Source organism: Notechis scutatus, chromosome 4 (assembly GCF_049901735.1).
Source record: "Notechis scutatus isolate UNSWTSFEM ecotype Mainland chromosome 4, rNotScu1.2, whole genome shotgun sequence".
NCBI classification, from domain to species: domain Eukaryota; kingdom Metazoa; phylum Chordata; class Lepidosauria; order Squamata; family Elapidae; genus Notechis; species Notechis scutatus.
In genome coordinates, this window is record NC_142012.1 from 50,940,554 (window position 1) to 50,960,588 (window position 20,035).

Consider the following 20,035-nt stretch of genomic DNA (forward strand, 5'->3'; position numbering starts at 1 on the left):
TTTTCCTTTCCTTTTCTCTTCCTCCCTTTCTTCTTCCTTCCCTTCCCTTTCTTCCTTTCCTCTGCAAACAATTTTCATTAACAATTTTTCTTTATGTCTTTATTTTAAAAGCTTACTTTGTTTCAGCCAGAACTTCACTCTTTCCTAAAAACAACATCTCCACATTTCTCTAGATGTGCAGAGCATAACCTGTAGCTCAAATGACTGGGGGTGCTCCTGTTTCTCAACATCTCTATGCCAAACCCAAATTTCAGAAAGTTTTTTGGCAAATTCATAAGCAATTAACTGAAGCACCAAAGCAACGTAAAACCTCAGCTTTCAGGGCATGGCAGGTAAACGATATTTGAAATGTTATTATTAAAGGTCACGAAAATCAAAGGGTAAGATTTTAAAAATACACATTCAGAAATAATGTATGGACTTCGTTTTCACGAGTTGTCACGAAGAGTTTTATATCCCCAAAATAATCTTTTTGGCATAACTGACTCCTGTTTCTGAACAACATCGCTCTTAGTCATCCTCAGTTGCCGGAAGGATCACAGCTCCAAACAAGCTTATAGATTAAATATATATATGAAGAAATTAATATTTGTTGCCTCTCTGCTCTGAACCTCGAGAATGGGAATATATACTTAAAATTCCCTACAGAGAGTCAAGTTTTCTGTATCCAAGCTATAGAAAAGTAGGACAGGAACCATTATCAGTTTTAAAGAAAGCCATCCAGAGGCTGTTTTGAAGGTTGTGATATACGTATGTTGTGAATGAATACAAAAATGCATGCTATTATTATTATTTTTTTCCTGACTCAAGGGCAACAATAAAAAGATGCTTTTTTGCTTTTTTGAAATGTGTGTTTTATATGAGAAATTACGAATGATGGAAATGAGAAAGAGGGAGAAAGGGGGATGAGCAGATAGCAGAGTTATAAGCCATGCAAACTCATATTGCATAGATGACAGCATTACGTTGCCGTATAATATCCTACCGTGTTTCTCCAACAATACGGCCTCCACCAATAGGAAGGCCCAGCATGATTTCTAGGCATGAGGTGAAATTAAGCCCCGCCCCCAAACTTTAGGTCTATTTAATCCATGTCTTTCCCCGCCATTTCTCACATCGTTCGTTAAAACTACATGAGGTGAAGAGAAATGGGGGGGAAGGAGAGGGAGAAAACTTGCCTTTAGGAGCGCCCTGCAGGTAGCCTAGGCTAGAATACCCCAATCTACTACAGATAGAACATCGGCCGATAGAAGCTCCCTGAAGGCAGAGTCACCAGCCACTTCTATCGGCCGGTAGAAGCGGCCTTGGGGTGAGCACCCACGCGCACTCCCCTCGCCACGAAGCCATTTCTATCGGCCAATGGAAGCTCCCCAAAGGCAGAGTCACCAGCCACTTCTATCGGCCGGTAGAAGCGGCCTTGGGGTGAGCACCCACGCGCACTCCCTCGCCACGAAGCCATTTCTATCGGCCAATGGAAGCTCCCCAAAGGCAGAGTCACCAGCCACTTCTATCGGCGGTGAACGGCATGGCTGCCTTGGAGCCTTTCCTATGACAGGAGCGCCCCATGAACACTCCCCTCGCCACAAAGCCATTTCTATTGGCCATGATGGAAGCTCCCCAAAGGCAGAGTCACCAGCCACTTCTATCGGCTAGAAGCGGCCTTGGGGTCTACTCCTCGCCACGGCCATTTCTATGGCCAATGGAAGCTCCCCAAAGGCAGAGTCACCAGCCATTTCTATCGGCCAGGAAGCCAAGTCACCAGCGGCCGTGGCTGCCCATGGAGCTTCCTGACAGGAGCGCCCCATGAACACTCCCTCGCCACAAAGCCATTTCTATTGGATGATGGAAGCTCCCCAAAGGCAGAGTCACCAATTTCTATTGGCCAATGGAAGCTCCCCAGAGTCACATGTGCTTTATAGGCTGTTAGAGCAGCCTTGGGTGAGCGCCACGCGCATCCGGCCACAAGCCATTTCTATCGTCGATGGAGCCTGAGCTGCCAGTTGCTCTATTGGCGGTAGAAGTGGCTTCATGGCGAGGAGTGCGTGGGGCACTCGCCCTCAGGCCACTTCTACCGGCCAATAGAAGCAGCTGGTGACTCTGCCTTTGGGAGCTTCCATCGGCCGATAGAAACGGCTTCGTGGCGAGGGGACTGCGCATGGGCACTCACCCCGAGGCCGCTTCTACCAGCCGAGATAGATTTCCTCCCCACGCACACCACCACCTAGAGCAGGGATCCCCAACCTTTTCGACGCGCGGCCCGGTTCGGCGTCAGCTGGGCGCCGCAGCCCGGTTCCGGCGTCGCTGGGCGCCGCCATCTTTTTGATGAAAATCACTTCCGGTGACGTCACCGGAAGTGATTTTTCGTAAAAATGGTGGCGCCAGCGCCCGTGAGCTTTTTCGGCAGAAATGGCTTTCTACCCGGAAAAGCCTCACCGAAACGCTGGCGCCGCCATCTTTTGAAAATTGCTTTTTTACCAAAAAAGATGGCGGGCGCCAGCAACCAGCGCCCGGTAAGGCTTGTTCCAGGACCGGTACCGGTCCGCGGACCGGCGGTGGGGACCCTGACTAGAGTGCCCCATGCGCTCACCTCTCCACGACGCTGCTCCTACCGGCCAATAGAAGCGGCTGGTGACTCTGCCTTCGGGAGCTTCCATCGGCCGATAGAAGAAGCCTTGTGGAGAGGTGAGTGCGCATGGGGCACTCTAGGTTGGGGTGCGTGTGGGGGAGGAAATTAAGTCACCCCCGAAAAGACGTCCTAGCTGTTTTTTCGGGGAAAAAAAAAAAAAAAAAGACCCGGCCTTATTTTATGAGAAACACAGTAGTTTGTGTTCATACATGCTGCAAGTTCAGAAAGACTTTGAAATATCCACAATGGTGGGTATTTCTTCTGCCCCAAATCGCAGAATTAGGAGAGATGGCAAAAGTGACTTGGGTGATTAGAGAAAGGACTTTCTTCCATTTTTTCTTCTTGTCCTGCCCCTCAAGTGCTTTGGAGAATAAATCAACTGTTCTGACCTAAGGCTTCTCAAGATCATGAAGCCGACTTCTCATCCTGATAAAACTCCTTTTATTTAGATTAAAGGGAATTCCTCTCCAGCAAAGTCCCGGCCAACAGTCTTTCAAGAGATTTCATAACTACAGACCTTTATCAGGATTGGAGAGCTGCCAGGCCGATATCTTCCAAACCCCACACTGTAGCAGACAATACTTGGCAAGTAGTCAGGAACAAATCTTCACCCTCATGAATTGAACTAATTGTCTCCTGCAAACCCCACTCCCGTTTCCCTCCTCTTTAATCCCTATGGGAGAGGCCATTCACCATCCACCTGTGCCTTTACTCTAGAGTTGACCCTTGTTCCTTAGCTGTTCCCTTCTCCTGGCAGCTCTGTGCATGCACACATCGGGAACAGGCTCCAGCTGTTCTTCTTCCCCACTGATCTCCGACTCCGAAGGCAGCTGATAACTGTTGGACAGCTCTGGCTCCATCTCTGCCTCCGACGCAGAGCCCTCATCCGAGCCTTCCCCAGACTCCAGGGCTGGCCCAGAAAAGAGAAAAGAAAGGAGAGGAGAGGAAGAGAGGACAGGAGAAGAGAAGAAGAGACCAATAGTTCTCAACCTTTTTTGTTTACCATAGATCCTCTTTAAATATGGCTATAGACCTGCCCCCAAGACTTAACTCAAGATTTAAATCAACACATTTTTTCAAGTCTTTTCAGACTCCCTGTGTCCACGTCCTTGGGGGGGGGGGGGTCCCTGGCTTTAACGGTTTCTTGCAGATAAGACCTGCACCACTTAACAAAAAAACAGGAAAGCATTCCAACATATAAAATGTAAGCAGATTCAGCTTTGTTGAGTCAGGAACTGGGGCAGTTGGAGCCAAGAATTTTGTATGTGCGGGGGGGGGAGAGAATCTTAAATTTCCTCCAAATATAGGGATACATAGATAAATCCATTAGACACGATTATATGATATGACACATGCATTGCGCACATAACATGAATATTAAATAGGAATATTTTGATGCCGGGTTTTGGAAACAAATTGCACATTTGCTTCCTAATTTGGGGCAAAAAAAAAAAACCTGGGTGGGTTTCTTTCCAGAATTCTTAATGTGTCCTTATATATTTTTTTGCCTATATATATATATATATATATATATATATATATATATATATATATATATATATATATATATATTTTCTTAAGTTTTCAGGTACTTACATGTATGGTGTTCGGCTTGGTTCGGGTATTTTCCCACGTCACTGTAGTTCTTTTAAAGTTGTAGCAACGTTTCAGCAGAATCTCATCTGCCATCATCAGGCTTCAACACGGACACAATAGAAGCCTGATGATGGCAGATGAGATTCTGGCTGAACGCTACAACTTTAAAAGAACTACAGACGTGTAAAAATACTCAGCCAACACCATTATATATATATATATATATGGTGTTCGGCCTTATTTTTTTGACCCCAAAAAACAGCTAGGCCGTCTTTTCGGGTGACTTAATTCCCCTTGCATCCTCGGGCGGGCAGGCAGCAACGGCTTGGATGTTGACCTCGGCGTTGGTGGGGCATTGCAGATCGGGAGACCTTCTGCCACCGCTGCTTTCCCTTCTCCCGTGCTGCCGCGGCATTTAGAGCAACGCCGTGATGTTTAGGCGCAGCCACGCGTGGCCAGCCAGGGCTCCTCCCTGCAACCGGAGCCCGGCGGAGGCACTCGGCTTCAGGCGCTCCTGTTGCTGCCTTCCTTCGCCTTCAAGGCAAAGCCATTTCTTTTAAAACGACACCCTACTACTGGTACAACAAAGCCTCCCTGCCCGAGAGGGCAGCCCAACCTCACGGGGAGGCGAATCTCCTGGGGTCGCAGCGCAGGATCGGCCCACCCTGGGAGAAGCACCCAGCCGCCATCCCTGTCTGGCGCTGGGCAGAGCGCAAAGAGCTTCGCCTGGGGTGCCCAGCACAGCTGACAGGCGGGCCCTCCTGCCCGGCGGCAGAGCTCTCACCAAGGCAGCGGCGCCTCCCTGCCAGGCCCTCCGCTCATCCTGCTAGAGCCATGCCAGAGCTGTGCGGGCTGGGCAGAGCCAGGAAAGCGAGCCATGGGTGCGCGCCTGCCTGCCAAGCGAAAGAGTCGGGCCGACCCAAGCTTGGCTTCCTTCCCAAGTCCCTCCAGCCTGAACCCGAAGGGGCCACTGGGAGAGGCTGCCTGAGGCAGTGATAGCGCCCACCCATCCGCGGACAGGGAGGTGAGGCAACGGCAGCGCTGCTTCCCTGGCCAGGCGGGTCCGGAGAGAGGCCCAAGCCGCCCGTCCTTTCCACCCCTCGCCCAGCCCGTCCCCACGCATCTCCAAATGCGTTCGGGCTGGAGGGACTTGGGAAGGAAGCCAAGCTCGGGCGGCCCAGCTCTTCGCTTGGCAGGCGGGTGGCGCGCATCCGGGCTTGCTTGCACGGCTCTGGCGCGGCCCTGACGGGATGAGCGGAGGACCCGGCGGGGAGGCACTCGCTGTCTTGGCAAGAGCTTCACTGCTGGGCAGGGGCCCACCTGTCAGCTGCGCTGGGCACCCCAGGTGAAGCTCTTCGCGCTCTGCCCGGCGCCAGGCAGGGATGGCGGCTGAGCGCTTCTCCTGGGTGGGCCGAACCTGCGCTGCGGCCCGGGAGATTCACCTCCCCACATGGGGTTGGGCTGCCCTCTTGGGCAGGGGAGGCTTTGTCGTGACCGGTAGTAGAAGGCGTCATTTTTAAAGAATTGGCTTTGCCTTCGAAGGCAAAGGGAAGGCGGCGACAGGAGCGCCTGAAGCCGAAAGTGTTGCAGGGAGGAGCCCTGGCTGGCCGCGCGTGGCGGCACCAAACGCCGTGGCCTTGCTCTAAACACTGCGGCAGCACGGGAGAAGGGAAAGCAAAGGTGGTGGAAGGTCTCCCGATACGAAGTGCCCCACCAACGCCTAAGTCAACGCAGGCAGCACCATATCCGGGTATGCAACAAAAGTAATTCCTAACGGCAAGCCTCCCCGCCATTCCCCCCATTTCGCATGTTTAATATAGGCCTTAATTTGGGGGAGGGGCTTAATTTGATTTTATGCCTATAAAACATGCTGTGACTTCCTATTGGGGGAGGCCATATTGTTGGAGAAACACGGGTATATATATATATATATATATATATATATATATATATATATATATATATATATATATATATATATATATATATATATATATATATATATATTATATTTAATATTTCTGTACATTCCTCCAACATAAGGCATTCAGCATAATATTTCAGAAATCTGGCTTCTATTTTCTTACCCAGTTCTGCAATTTTTTTGTTACTAACATGGTGCTCAATGACTCCATAAATTAAGGCAAATATATTCCAAAGAGCAGGAAAGTGAACTTCAGAAAAGAAAACCTGGTCAACAGCCAAATCTAATCTGGGTGATTAACCCAACCTGCAATAAAAAAAAACCTTCTTGACCAAAAATAGGCTGGAGAGCTTCATACAGTCTTCAGCTCTCATCCCACACATACAACACAATTTTAACAAAAAAGGTGATTCATTCTCCTTATTATTATTTCTTCTCTGTATAAGTTCGATTTGTCTTTGGTTTAACAAAAAATCTGGATGAGGCAAACATTTGCAAAAAAATAGCATTTAGAAGAGTCCTTTGCAAACTTTGCTTAAACCTAGATCTTGTCGACATTCCTACATTTTATGATTATGCCACTGATTTTCTCACGTATATCCTGTTTCTTGATTTCCCCCCCCCCCCCACAAACTATCCCATTTTTCCCTGCCACAAATACTCCAGGGAAATAGGATCTTCAAATCTTCCAGAGCTAAAGAAACAAATCTAACAATAGGACTTTATCTTCACTTCCACACATTATTCAACATCTAAAAGCAGAACTAGAAAATCTTCCCTGAATGAATATTCAAATAGCCTGGCGATCCATCCGTGAAAGCAATGAGTAAAAATCAAAAGATGATTGGAAATCTGCAAATTCTATCAGACAGGATTCTTCTAATGTGGAACGTATACAGTTTATGTGTGCAACCAGGAACATGTAGGATGCATAGCGAGCAATCAAGATTTATTCAATACTAGCTGCATACCCATGCTTCGCAACAAAACTATGTGGCCGGGCTTAGTTTTGGGGTAGGAAAATAAGGGGAAAAAATTGTGCCTCTGCCTACCAGCATCCATTGGTATTCATCTGGCTAGTGTCCTGTCAGTGGGTGAGACAGTTGAGGGCTGTTTGGAAACTGAAACAGTATTTGCTGTGTGAGCAAGAAGGAGACAGCAAGGAGCCTGGGCGTGGCTTAGCTCAACTGTTCTGTACTAAAGCTGCTTGGTGCTGTGAAACTGAAACTGAAACTGAAACTCCTCTCCTCTGCTTGTGTTTTGCAATTGGGACAGATTTCTTTTGCAGGTGGGGAGGGGGAGTAGAACTCCTTAGCATCAGAGCGTGTTAATAATAATAATAATAATAATAATAATAATAATAATAATAATAATAATAATAATAATAATAATAATAATAATATAGGAAATACTCTAAATGCTCTGATGATCATTTGGAAAAATCCTTTCTCAGTGAGCCCCTAGAAGCCAAGAGGGAGATATGTTGTAGGCTTTAGGTTCTGGAGATTTTGTGATGATGTGTGAGTGGTCTTTCGCTTTTATGTATATATATAGAAGAAAAGAAGAAGAAGAAGAAGAAGAAGAAGAAGAAGAAGAAGAAGAAGAAGAAGAAGAAGAAGAAGAAGAAGAAGAAGAAGAAGAAGAAGAAGAAGAAGAAGAAGAAGAAGAGGAGGAGGAGGAGGAGGAGGAGGAGGAGGAGGAGGAGGAGGAGGAGGAGGAGGAGGAGAGGAAGTAGTAGTAGTAGAAGTAGTAGTACCTTAAGGACAGTTTTTTTCCCTTTGCAGCAATTAAAAAATTGCACATCTAAGTCTTGCTTAATTCATTTTAAAAATGCAAACTACATAATGGGTTTCCACCAGCTACTAGTAGTGAAACCGGCTCATTTCTTGGAAAGGTAAGGGGAAAAAAAGGATTTTGATCCTTCTGGAGTATGGAGAATTCCAATGGAATCTGCTCAAGGAACTTCCATTGTAGCTCCATTTAAATATCACTTTACAATAATTATTTGAAGAGGCAAGAGGACAGCAACTTAGCCATTTTTCATGGAAAAGAGCAGCTTTGAGGTCAAAACAGATTTTGTAGGTCAATTCCCTTTGGCTGACTTATCATTGGAGTTACACATTGGTCCTTTCAAGATAAGTCATCAAAGAAAATATATTTTACCTATAACTGAGGTAAAGAATATCAGAAGCTATTTCTTGGAACCTCTTTTCTATCTTTCTTTTACTTTTTTCCCCCATCTTTCTCGTACTTTTTATCTTTCTCTTTGATTTCTCTCTTTTCTCTTCCTTTATATTAGTTCTAATCTTCCTTTTCAAAAGGCTTTTTAACGCCATGCTAATCTTCTCTGCATCGTTCCAATTTTAGTGTATGTGCTGCCGAAGTGAGCGCGGTTTGATTGTTATATCCTAAAAATACGTTTTGTACCCAAACAACACACTGTTCAACTGAAATTGGAATTTTGTTGTGCTACAAAAATAAAAACTTCAAACAAACAAACAAACAAACAAAAGGCTTTAACCCAAATGATATTTAAAAATATATTTTTTTTAAAAAAGAAAGAAACTGAGGCAAAACATATATTCTGTAGTTCTCTTTCAAGTGATATTTCTTTCTTCCCTTTGACAATTCGAGCAAACATTTCTGAGTTAAGAGCCAAGAAGGGTTGTTGGGTGGCCATTCTATTTCTTAAGAAGAAAATAAGGGAATCGTTGTTTTTTTTTAAATTTAGAATACTTTTTACACCGATTCATTCATTTTGCACCAATTCAATTCATCTGGGCATATAATTATACAGTAATGAGTCTACAGATAATCCTTTCGTTTCAGGAACCAGTTTGAAGTTACAATGGCATTGAAGACAGTGAGGAATGACTAATTATCATTTTTCGCACTTACGACCATTGAAACAGTCCCATGATCAAGATTTGAATGCTTGGCATCTGTCTCATATTTATTATGGTTTGCAGATCCCAATGGGGAAGCCATATTCACTTAACCTTGTTACTTACTGAATGACTGAGTTGGTTCACTTAACCTACGAGGCAAGAAAAGTCGAAAAATGAGGCAAAACTCACTTAACAAATTTCTTGCCTAGCAACATAAATTTTGGGCTCAATTAAACAACATATAGATTTAAAACCAGAAATACTTTTATTGGGAATTTTGCCTGAAGGTTACAATAGAGAGATAACCTATATGGATTATCAATGTATTAAAAGCAGCTATTTGCTCAAAATTGGAAAAATGAGAAAATTCTGACAGAGGAGGAAACAATTAAGAAAATAATGAACTGTGTGGAAATGAGTAGATGGACAGTGGCAGTTAGAGAACAGGAAGAAAAAGATTATTATAAGATTTGGAATTTATTCTACGAATGGTTAAATAGAAGAGTAAGAAATTGAAACATGTGATAATAGTAATAACATATTAAAATGAGTTGATTTGGATTGAGTAAGAGAATAGGTAAGGATGGAATATATTTTTGAAAGATAATAATTACAATGTTAATGATAATATAACAATTGACCAATGTAATATAAAATATCGATTAGAAACAAATATAAACAAGTAAGAAATGTATGATAATATTATTATGTGCACAAGATATATGTACCCAAACGACGCACTGTAGAACTGAAAAATGGTTTTATTTGTTGTTTTTATTATAAAAATAAAAAACTTTTGGGCTCAATTGTGATCATTAGCCCAGATTGCAGTCAAATCGAGAATTACTTAGAAAGGAGGAAGTTTGTGGCTGCATCTCGAATGTCAATTCAAATGACCCGGGATAAAAATCTAATACCACATTCAAATGATAAGATGATGACCCTTAATTTAAGATGAGTCTCCATTTCACCTTCAAAGAACAACCTGGCTAAAAGTCTCATTTGTTGCCCTTATCCTATCCATGGCACTCCTCAGATAGCCTTCCTATTTTAAAATTATTAAAGGAAAGGGAAGGAAACCAGACCGAAAGGTAAGAGAAAAAGAAATCGAGAGAATATAACTCAGCAGTTCAGAAAGTCCAACACCTCAGCAAGATGCCTCCCAACATTTTAAAGTTGTTATTAAAATAGATAAACATGCCAAGGGCACGCGCAAGGCGTTTGCACGGATAAAATCATTTCCACTGCTATTCTGGAGCTATGAACATGTCATGCTTCTCATTGCAAACCAAGAAGAATCCACGCCGGTTTAGCATTTGTATATTGCAGCAACAAAAACAAAACAAAATCCACATTATTTGCATAATTGTCCTTCTACTCTCTACAACTTCCATCCAGCCTGAATGCAAATTCAGAATGTGAGTTAAGGTTGACCTGAGTTGACAGAGAGAGAGAGAAGGAGAGAGAGAGAAGAGAGAGAAAGAGAGAGGAGAGAGAGAGAGAAGGAGAGAGAAGGAGAAAGAAAGAGAGAGAGGAGAGAGAAGAGAGAGAAGGAGAGAGAGAGAAGAGAGAGAGAGAGAGAGACAGACAGACAGACAGACAGAAGGAGAGAGAGAGAGAGAGGAGAGAGAAGGAGAAAAAAAGAGAGAGAGGAGAGAGAAGAGAGAGAAGGAGAGAGAGAGAGAGAGAGAGAGAAAGGGGGGGAGATATGCAATTATATAATCAATGCCAAACGTTTTAAAGCAATACTGAATGAGATGCCCTATATACACACCACGTTGTATCATTCAGAAATCACACCTGGCTGACCTTGACTCATCTTTAGAAACCTAACCAGAGACAGATCTGGTGAATTTTTAGGCAGGAAGCCACAAAAAAAATTCAGAGATAGAATGGGAATGAACGAATAAAATTAAGTTTTAACAGACTGGAGAAAAAATGGAAATATTCGGGAAACGTGAAATTTTCTGCCATACTTTTGCACAGGGTATCAAGTTCAACTTAATTTCTGTAATTTATTTAATAGTTCAGAGACAATCTTGCACCGGGAAGAAAGCTTCCAATGCACTTTAGAATAGAATAGGAGAGGAGAGAGAAGAGAAGAGAATAGGAATAGGAATAGGATAAAGAAAAAAAATAGAATAGAGAATAGAATAGAATAGAATAAGGAAAAAGAATAGAACAGAACAGAATAGAATAGAATAGAATAGAATAGAATAGAATAGAATAGAATAATAGTAGAATGAATTAAGAATAGAATGGAATAGAGTGGAACTATATCAGATTATAGAATAGAATAGAATAATAGATTATAGAATAGAATAATATCAGATTATAGAATAGAATAATATCCGATTATAGAATAGGAGAGGAGAGAAGAGAGAAAAGAAGAAAGAATAGAAGAGAATAGAAAATAGAACAGAAGAGAACAGAATAACAGATAATGATGTAACAATGCCAGGAAGGGATGTCAAACTCTCACAGGGCTTCCTACAGAGCCTTCCATACAAACAGCCCCACCAGCTATAAATCTTCCGACTACGGTAGCCTGACCTCAACCCAAGATAGTTTGTGGCTGGAATGACATCTGAGCTTCCTGAAAAAAGCTGACTCAGAGCCGGCAGAGGCCATGGAAGGCCTGATCACCTCCAGCTACTGCCCCCCCCTCAAATAATCAAAGCAAAAATAGCCCCTGGTTGGCGGAGGAGAGAAAGCACTGGCATTCACAGACAATCATCCTTGCTTGCTCTCCAGTAACCTTCTTCTACCTTGGCAGTCCCTTCATTCAGCCAACCAACCGCAAGTACCTTCTAAAACCTCCTCCACGGAGCCAGGTTCATTCATGAGTTAGATAAAGGCTTGGGACTGTGCTATTGGTTTCCCTGGTCAAGTCCAAATCCACACTGATTATTTTTTTTGTCGAGCAAAACATTGAAATTTGGAAAAAGCGTAGAGAAGAGCAACTAAGATGATGAAAGGCCTGGAGACTAAAACATGTGAAGGGCGGTTGCAGGAATTGTGCTTGGCTAGTCTAGAGAAAAGAACGACTAGGGAGGACAGGGCAGCAGTCTCCCAGGGTTTGAAGAGCTGCCACAAAGAGGAGGGGGTCAAATTATTCTCCAAAGCAAAGGGATCCCCAACCTTTTCGACGCCGCGCCCGGTTCCGGCGTCAGCTGGCGCTCGCAGCCTGTTCCGGGCGTCAGCTGGGCGCCGCCATCTTTTGCGAAAAATCGGCCTTCGTGATGTCACGACGATTTTTCGTGGTCAAATGGCGCATCGCCAGCGCTTCTGGTGAGCTTTTTCGGCAGAAATGGCTTTCTACCCGGAAAAGCTCACCCCATGTTGGCGCCATGCGCGCCATCTTTGATGCGAAAATTGCTTTTTTACCAAAAAAAGATGGCGGCCCAGCAACCAGCGGCGGTAAGGCTTGTTCCGCGACAGTGCCCGGTACCGTCCGCGGACCGGCGGTTGGGACCCCTGCTCCAAAAGCACCTGAAGGCAAGAAAAATTGGAAATGCATCAAGGAGAGAGAAGCAACCTGGAATGAAGAAGAAACTTCCTAACAGGGAGGACAATCGACCAATGGAACAGAAGTTGCCTTCAGAAGTTTGTGGGTGCTTCCATCACTGGAGGCTTTCAAGAAGAGACTGGACAGTCACTTGTCTGAAATTATATGGACTCTCCTGCTTGTTGAAGGGGTTAGACTAGAAGACCTCTAAGGCCCTTTCAGCTCTATTCTGATTGATTGATTGATTGATTGATTGATTGATTGATTGAAAGTTGCATGGTTCAGTCAAGGCCTCTGCACCCAAAATTCCACCCAAGGTCACAAGATTCACAAGATCCACAAAACCGCAGCAGTGAATCCAAAGATCATGAACTCACTTCTCGGCTAAACCTGCCCCAGGTTGCTAATTGCCCCCTGCTTTCCCGCATAACCCACAGAGAGTACAACACCGATAGTCAACAACTTGCAACCACAATTGCAACTAGAACTGCACAATTGCAAACTAAGATGGGCCTTAAGTCACCTCTATCCAATTTGATGACCTCTTTTGCCACGGCTCTTAAGCAAATCACTGCGGTGAATTAAGTGAACAACACAGTCCTTAAGCAAATCCATCTTCCCTTTTCCTCAACTGGTCAGGTGCTTCAACCATGGTTATTATATGCTGTTTAGCAAGTGCCCAAACTTTGGTCTCGTGACTGTCAGAATGTTATGATGGTTGTAAGAGTGAGGACCAGCCAGAAGTCACTTTTTCAGTGCCCATGATAACTTTGGGTGGTCACTAAATGAATGATGGTAAGCCAAGAGCTATCTGTAGGTTTGCAATAAGCAAACTCTTGATACGGGAACCTGGTTTAAAGCAGGTTTAGCGGGATTATCAGTCAGCTTAACTGGCATCGGTTTTTTCCACAACATTATGACCACGTTTTCCAAAAATGAGAGTCAAATCATCCCAAGAACTAAATCCTCTTCTTATGACTACAAGTGAGCCCAAAATTTAAGTTGCCAAGTGAGACATTTGTTAAGTGTCATGCCCCCCATCAGACTCTGAATCAGAGGAGGAAGACAAACAGCTGACAGGGAGTGGGAGTGTGGCTCCGTTGGCTGTGGAGGAAACTGGGGAAGGGCAAAGTCCAGCTGGGCAGAGCAGAGAAGAGGTAGAACAAGGGAGAGGGAGTTCAGAGGAAGACCAAGGCCCACCCCCTTTTCATCCTACGGCACACAGGGAGGAATGGAGAAGGGAGCAATGGGGGTTGCATGACTTACGTGGGGAGGAAAGGGCCCTGATTCCCTTCTTTAGCCACCTGGGAATGAGAGTTTAAAAGAGATGCAAGCTGAAAGCAACTGCTGGGAGCAAACGTGAGTTTATCTTGTGTTGGCCGTTATCTGAGTTCCTGGCATCCTCCCAACTGGTTTGATTTACTGCCTTGTTACTTCATTTCTGGAACTCCATATCTCGCTCTGCCAGATTTCTTACCTTATTTTGCCTTGTTGGATTTATAATTTAAAGTTTTCAGTTTACAACGTTTGGACTGGAACATCTGCAGCCAAAGGCTGTTGCAGGTTCATGGGAGAGTTTTTCTCCAGACCAGAAGGTCATTGGGGGCAAAGTTGGAGCTAATAAATGGACTCATACTTATTCTCTGACTGTGATGCCTTTCTGCCACGCCCCGGACCATCACATTAAGTGAGCTTTGCCCCATTTTATGACCTTTCTTTGCCCCCATTAAGTGAATACTGCCGTTGTTCAATTAGGTACATGGTTGCTAAGTAAATCTGGTTTCCCTACCGACTTGACTTGTCAGAAAAGGAGGAATCACATGACCTCAGGATACTGCAACCGTCATAAATGTGAGTCCGTTGCCAATTATCTGAATTTTGGTTGTGTGTCCAGGGGGGAGGCAACGGTCATAAGTGCGAAAAAACAGTCCTACATTATTTTTTTCAATGATGTAACTTTGAACGGTCACTCAGTAAACTGTTGTAAGTCGAGGACCTATTGTGTATTATGGTCACAAAAAAGGTCTACAACAGAGGTTTCCCAACTTGCTGGCTGGAGAATTCTGGGAGTTGAAGGCCACATGTTTTAAAAGTTGCCAAGTTTGGGGACCTCTGGTCTACAAGTTAGAATCATTGATCAATCACCAATTATAGAGTTTGTCCTAAATCTCACAGACCAATATCTTACAGGTGTTTATGTTACCTGCAATTCAAATTGTGGAAATTGTTCACGAAAAAAATGCAGGGAAGCCATGTCAAATACTGAAAGCAAGAAATATTTTTACCAAATCTGTGGCCCCGAAATTATTCACCAAAGAAAGATGACCTATTAAGGTGTATATTAAAAAGATGTATTTTGCTTGTGAAATAAAAGTTACTGCTGCTGCAGTCAGATAGGAAGGAGAAGGTTTAGATAGCAGTGGGGTAGATGAAAAACTGCATGTGGGAAAGATTCCTTTAGATTTTGGGAACACCTGGCCAAGAATCAAGGGTTCTTTGCGGTTTAATTGCCAGCATATTATAATCAGAAATTTATACATTAAAGAGGCAAAGAAATTTTTATTTTAAAGTTTAGGAGAAACTAAAGCAGAGAAGAAGCTCTAATGAGCAAGAGGGAAGAGAGCGCTCTTTAGCACTTTTTAATAATTTCTAATTCTACCTATTATTAAATCATCCTTCTTCAAATACAAATCCAATTTGAAATAAGACCTAGAACACAACCTTAGTTTGGGATGTTCAATCTGCAGAAATATTTCAAGGCTGTCTGCTCCAATTCTGTGTTAGATGTCTCCAGAAGACATTTGCTGGTGGGGGAAAAGACTTTTACAATTTTAATAAAGGTAAAGGTTCCCCTTGCATGTACATGCTAGTCGTTTCCGAATCCAGGGGGCGGTGCTCATCTCTGTTGCAAAGCTGAAGAAGAGCCAGCGTTGTCCGAAGACGTCTTCGTGGTCATGTGGCCAGCATGACTAAACACCTTCAAAGGCGCACGGAACACTGTTCCCTTCCCACCAAAGGGGTCCCTATTTTTCTACTTACATGCTTTCGAACTGCTAGGTTGGCAGATGCTGGGACAAGTAGTAACAGGAGCTCCCTCCATTACACGGTGCTGGGGATTCGAACTACTGAACTGGTGACCTTTCTTATTGACAAGCTCAGCGTCTTAGCCACTGAGCCACCGCACCCCACAATTTTACAAGTTTACAATTCCAGGTTTATCTCCTCCGGTGTTCTACGTCTACATGAACCCACCCATAATTATGGGCATCCAGGTGAGTGGGTTTCAACCAGTTGTAAGTCTATAGCTGGAAGGGTCACTTCTGGACTCATCATCCTTGCAATCAAAGGTACTGGTGGCTCAAAGCATATTTCACCAGATTAGGATGGTATCTGAGCTACAGCCTCCCTCGGAATAACCCAGGCTGTCATAATCCACAGGTTAACCTGACTACCATAATCTATGTCCTTAAATTCTTCGGTGTGGATTTTTCCAACATGCAATGGAACAGTCTTTGAAGATGACTGAGATACTTCACCTAGTACGAAATATTGCAGCAAAAGTAGAGGGTAGAACTGAATTCTATTATTGCATTTTTATCTCCACCAACTCAATTCATTTCTAATCCAATTCCAAGGACTGGTTGTACCTTATACAGCCCTTCACAATCTGTATGTCTAATCTATTTCTCTGTTCATCCATCCATCCATCCATCCATCCATCATCTCCATCTATCATATCTATCTATCTATCTATCTATCTATCTATCTATCTATCTATCTATCTATCTATCTATCTATCTATCTATCTATCTATCAATCATATAAAAGGTGGTCTATCCACTGTCTTTGGTGACTTAATTCCCCTTGCATCTTTGGGTGGGCGGGTGGCGCTTGGATGTTGACCTCGGCATCATCGGGTCACGCAGGCAGCACCATATCGGTGTGCAACAAAGTACTTCCTATCATTATTTCATGTTTTAATATAGGCCTAATTTATCACTTCATTTCATGCCTATAAAACATGCTGGGCTTCTATTGGGGGAGGCCGTATTGTTGGAGAAACAGGGTATCTATCTATCTATCTATCTATCTATCTATCTATCAATCATCTATCCACCCATCCATCCATCATCTCTCTATATCATTATCTATCTATCTATCTATCTATCTATCTATCATCTATCTATCTATTATCTATCTATCTATCTATCTATCTATCTATCATCTATCCACCCATCCATCCATAATCTCTCTATATATCATTATCTATCTCTATCTATCTATCTATCTATCTATCTATCTATCTATCTATCTATCTTATATCTATCTATCCATCCATCCCAGGACTCTTACTAAAGTTTTAATCCTGCTGTGGCATTTTAATTATTTTGGTGTTGCTTTTCCTTTCTGCTATTGTTCTACTGTATACTCTGCCAATTTTATTTTTTTATTTTATCAAACATCTTCATGTATTTTTCATTAATGCGTTTGGCTTAGCTGGAAAAGTAATTTTTAATTGTAAAGCACTTCAAGGTTTGTTTAAATGGGAAGTGATTTCAATCAGTAGGTTCAATTAGATTTCTGAGGGGAAAGAAAATTGGGTAGGCTTTAAGGCCTACCCAAAGAATACAAGCAGCCTACTCTCTGTTTACGTTTTCAATAAGGCACAACTCCAAAAATGTTCTTGGCCTCAGATTCTCACCTATATAATTAATTATTGACACTTTCATGAAAATGCACATAAAAGACATGAGCACGAATGTTAGGCAATTCAACCATGAGAGAGACCACAATAATGCCAGCATACATGTATTTCTGAGAAACATCTACACAACTTTCTCTTAAAGTAGAAAGTAAATCAAACCCTACCCTCCCGAAACAATTCTTGTCAACTCTAGCTAGATTTCCCCTCCTGCCAAGAAAACAGAGGTAAATTTAATCTATTTGTAAACACTAAACATGAATTCATAAAAAAAAAAAAAAAAAACTTTGGGTGGCTCATGAACACAGTGCCTCCTTGCTTCTCATTGAAGCAATCTTGTTTTTTGCAGAGATTCTCAGTCCTACAGGTCACGATTGTCCCAAAGGTGCTTTTTTCAGGAGGCAACTGGACTTTCTTGTTTGTTTTCCTTTTGAAGACATTTTGCTTCTCATCCAAGAAGCTTCTTCAGTTCTGACTGGATGGTGGGGAGTAGAAGGATTTATACTCCTTGCAGACAGCTGGTCATTTGCATCCTTTTAGAGAGCCATTGAGGCCACCTGGAACTTTATCTGTGTCCTCAGCATCACCTGAGTGGTGCAAATGGATGTCCTCTCAGCAGTTCCAAGAAAGCTCTACATCCATTTGCACTACTCAGGTGACCCTGAGGACACAGATTAAACCTCCAAGTGGTCTCAACGACCCTCTAAAAAGGAATGCAAACTGCCTGCAAGGAGTATAAATCCTTCCATTCCCCACCATCCACTTGGAGCTGAAGAAGCTTTTCGGTTGAGAAGCTAAATGTCTTCAAAAGACATTTGCCTCCTGAAAAAAAGCACTTTGGGGAGAGTCTTGTCTTTTATCAATTGTCTCAACTATTAAAGCAGCTATGTCTTTTTTCCAGGTGAGTGATCACAAAGGCATGCATTAATAACCAGGCAAGCCACAAGTGCATTTACTGCAATCACAGGTACTTCTGAATTTTCAAAGGCAGACCTTACACAGTAGTGGGAAAAAAGTATCTACTCAGCACCAGTCGTTATCGTCAGGTGCCTATTTCAGCTACAATTATTACTCGTGGGCCTGGGTGCATCCAAGATACCTCAATGGGAATCGGGGAGGATATTTTACGAATACATTTGCTTTACTGCACCTTCGTTCTAAAATACACGTCGACCATTTCAAAGTTAAGTATTTTCAAATTTTATGCACACACACACACATAGATGCATACATACATAGATACATACATACATTATATACTCTGTGTGTGTGTGTGTATGTGTGTGTGTGTGTGTGTGTATAGTATTCAGCTTTGTTTGGGTATTTTCCCATGTCATTGTAGTTGTGCTTTTAAAGTTGTAGCAACGTTTCGGCAGAATCTCATCTGCCATCATCAGGCTTCTGTATTGTGTTTGTCTGAATGAACAGAAGCCTGATGATGGCAGATGAGATTCTGCCAAACGTTGCTACAACTTTAAAAGCACAACTACAATGACATGGGAAAATACCCGAACAAAGCTGAATACCATACATGTAAGTACCCGCGAAAACTTAAATATAAATATATAAATATATAAATATATAAATATATAAATATATAAATATATAAATATATATACATATATACATATAAACATATATACATATATACATATATATATAGAGGGGGGGGGAAGGTGTGTTCGGGTCTTTTCCCATGTAAGATTAAGAATATCTTAGCGATGTTTCGGTGAGGTCCCACTCGCCATCCTCAGGCTGGTGCTTTCGGCTTCGTGCCAGTGCAAGCATATATATGTATACAGTATATATACACACATACATATATAATTTTATTTTATTTCTGGCACAAACTGGAAAGCTTTCATAATGATAGCTTGCGTTTCACAGGGATCATTCCTGGAATTGCAACACCCAAATACAAATACAGATTGCAGCCCTACCAGCTAACTTAGCCTCTGCAGAACATTGGAAAAATATTGTACGATGAGGTTGGATGTCTCTTGATCCATGTTTACAAGCCCGATAAAACTAGTTGGACAGGGAATTTTAACCCGAAGGCAGATGCAGTGAAGTTATCCAGCTGTGGTTTGTAGACAACCATGCCTCTCTATAAGCCCTTGTGAGTGTTTTCATATTTAGTTTTTTGTTTATTTAGGCTTTCATGCCACTGCAATAATTGATACTCGGATCTAGTTTTACAAGAGTTGTCACATTTACCTTGTGGGCTCAAATTAAAACAGGTTGAGGATGACTTAACCACAGTTCATTCAGTGACCGTTTCAATGCAGATGAAAAATCCTGTCCATTTTTCAGAGTTATGGCCATTGCAGCATTGCCACGGACGCCTGGTTTTATATTTGGATGCTTGACAACTGACTCACATTTATGATGGTTTGCAGCATCCCGGGGGAGGGGCAAATCAAGCCTGATTCACTTTACAACGGTTACTCATTGAACAACTTTCGTGATTCGCTTAAAAAAGGTGACAAGAGAAGTCATAAAATGGAAGCCATGCTATCTCTCAAATGTCTCACTCAGCGACGTAACATATTTGGGCTCAATTGTGGTTGTTAAGTCAAGGATTTCCTGTGCTCCCAAGAGACACCTTGTGAAAGAACAAACTGCTTTCAGTTACGAGGTCTGTCAAAAAAACATTCTCTGGGAAGGCCCGGGGAGTATTTACTATAAACTTTACACCAGGTCTGGCGTAATCACACCTAACAAAGCTTGCAGTGGCAGCTTTTCCCATTTTTAGTAGCACAGCGTTGCACGCATGCTGTGCACATTGTAC

At 42.8% G+C, this 20,035-nt stretch overlaps 1 protein-coding gene and 1 pseudogene across 2 annotated transcripts in view; both read right to left on the reverse strand.

Moving 5' to 3' along the window:
- PPARGC1A (PPARG coactivator 1 alpha) overlaps positions 1-20,035 on the reverse strand; it is a 133,590-nt gene that overhangs the window by 82,450 nt on the left and 31,105 nt on the right. The gene's annotated exons all lie outside the window — the stretch shown is intronic.
- Positions 8,439-8,537, reverse strand: LOC113429621 (U6 spliceosomal RNA; annotated as a pseudogene).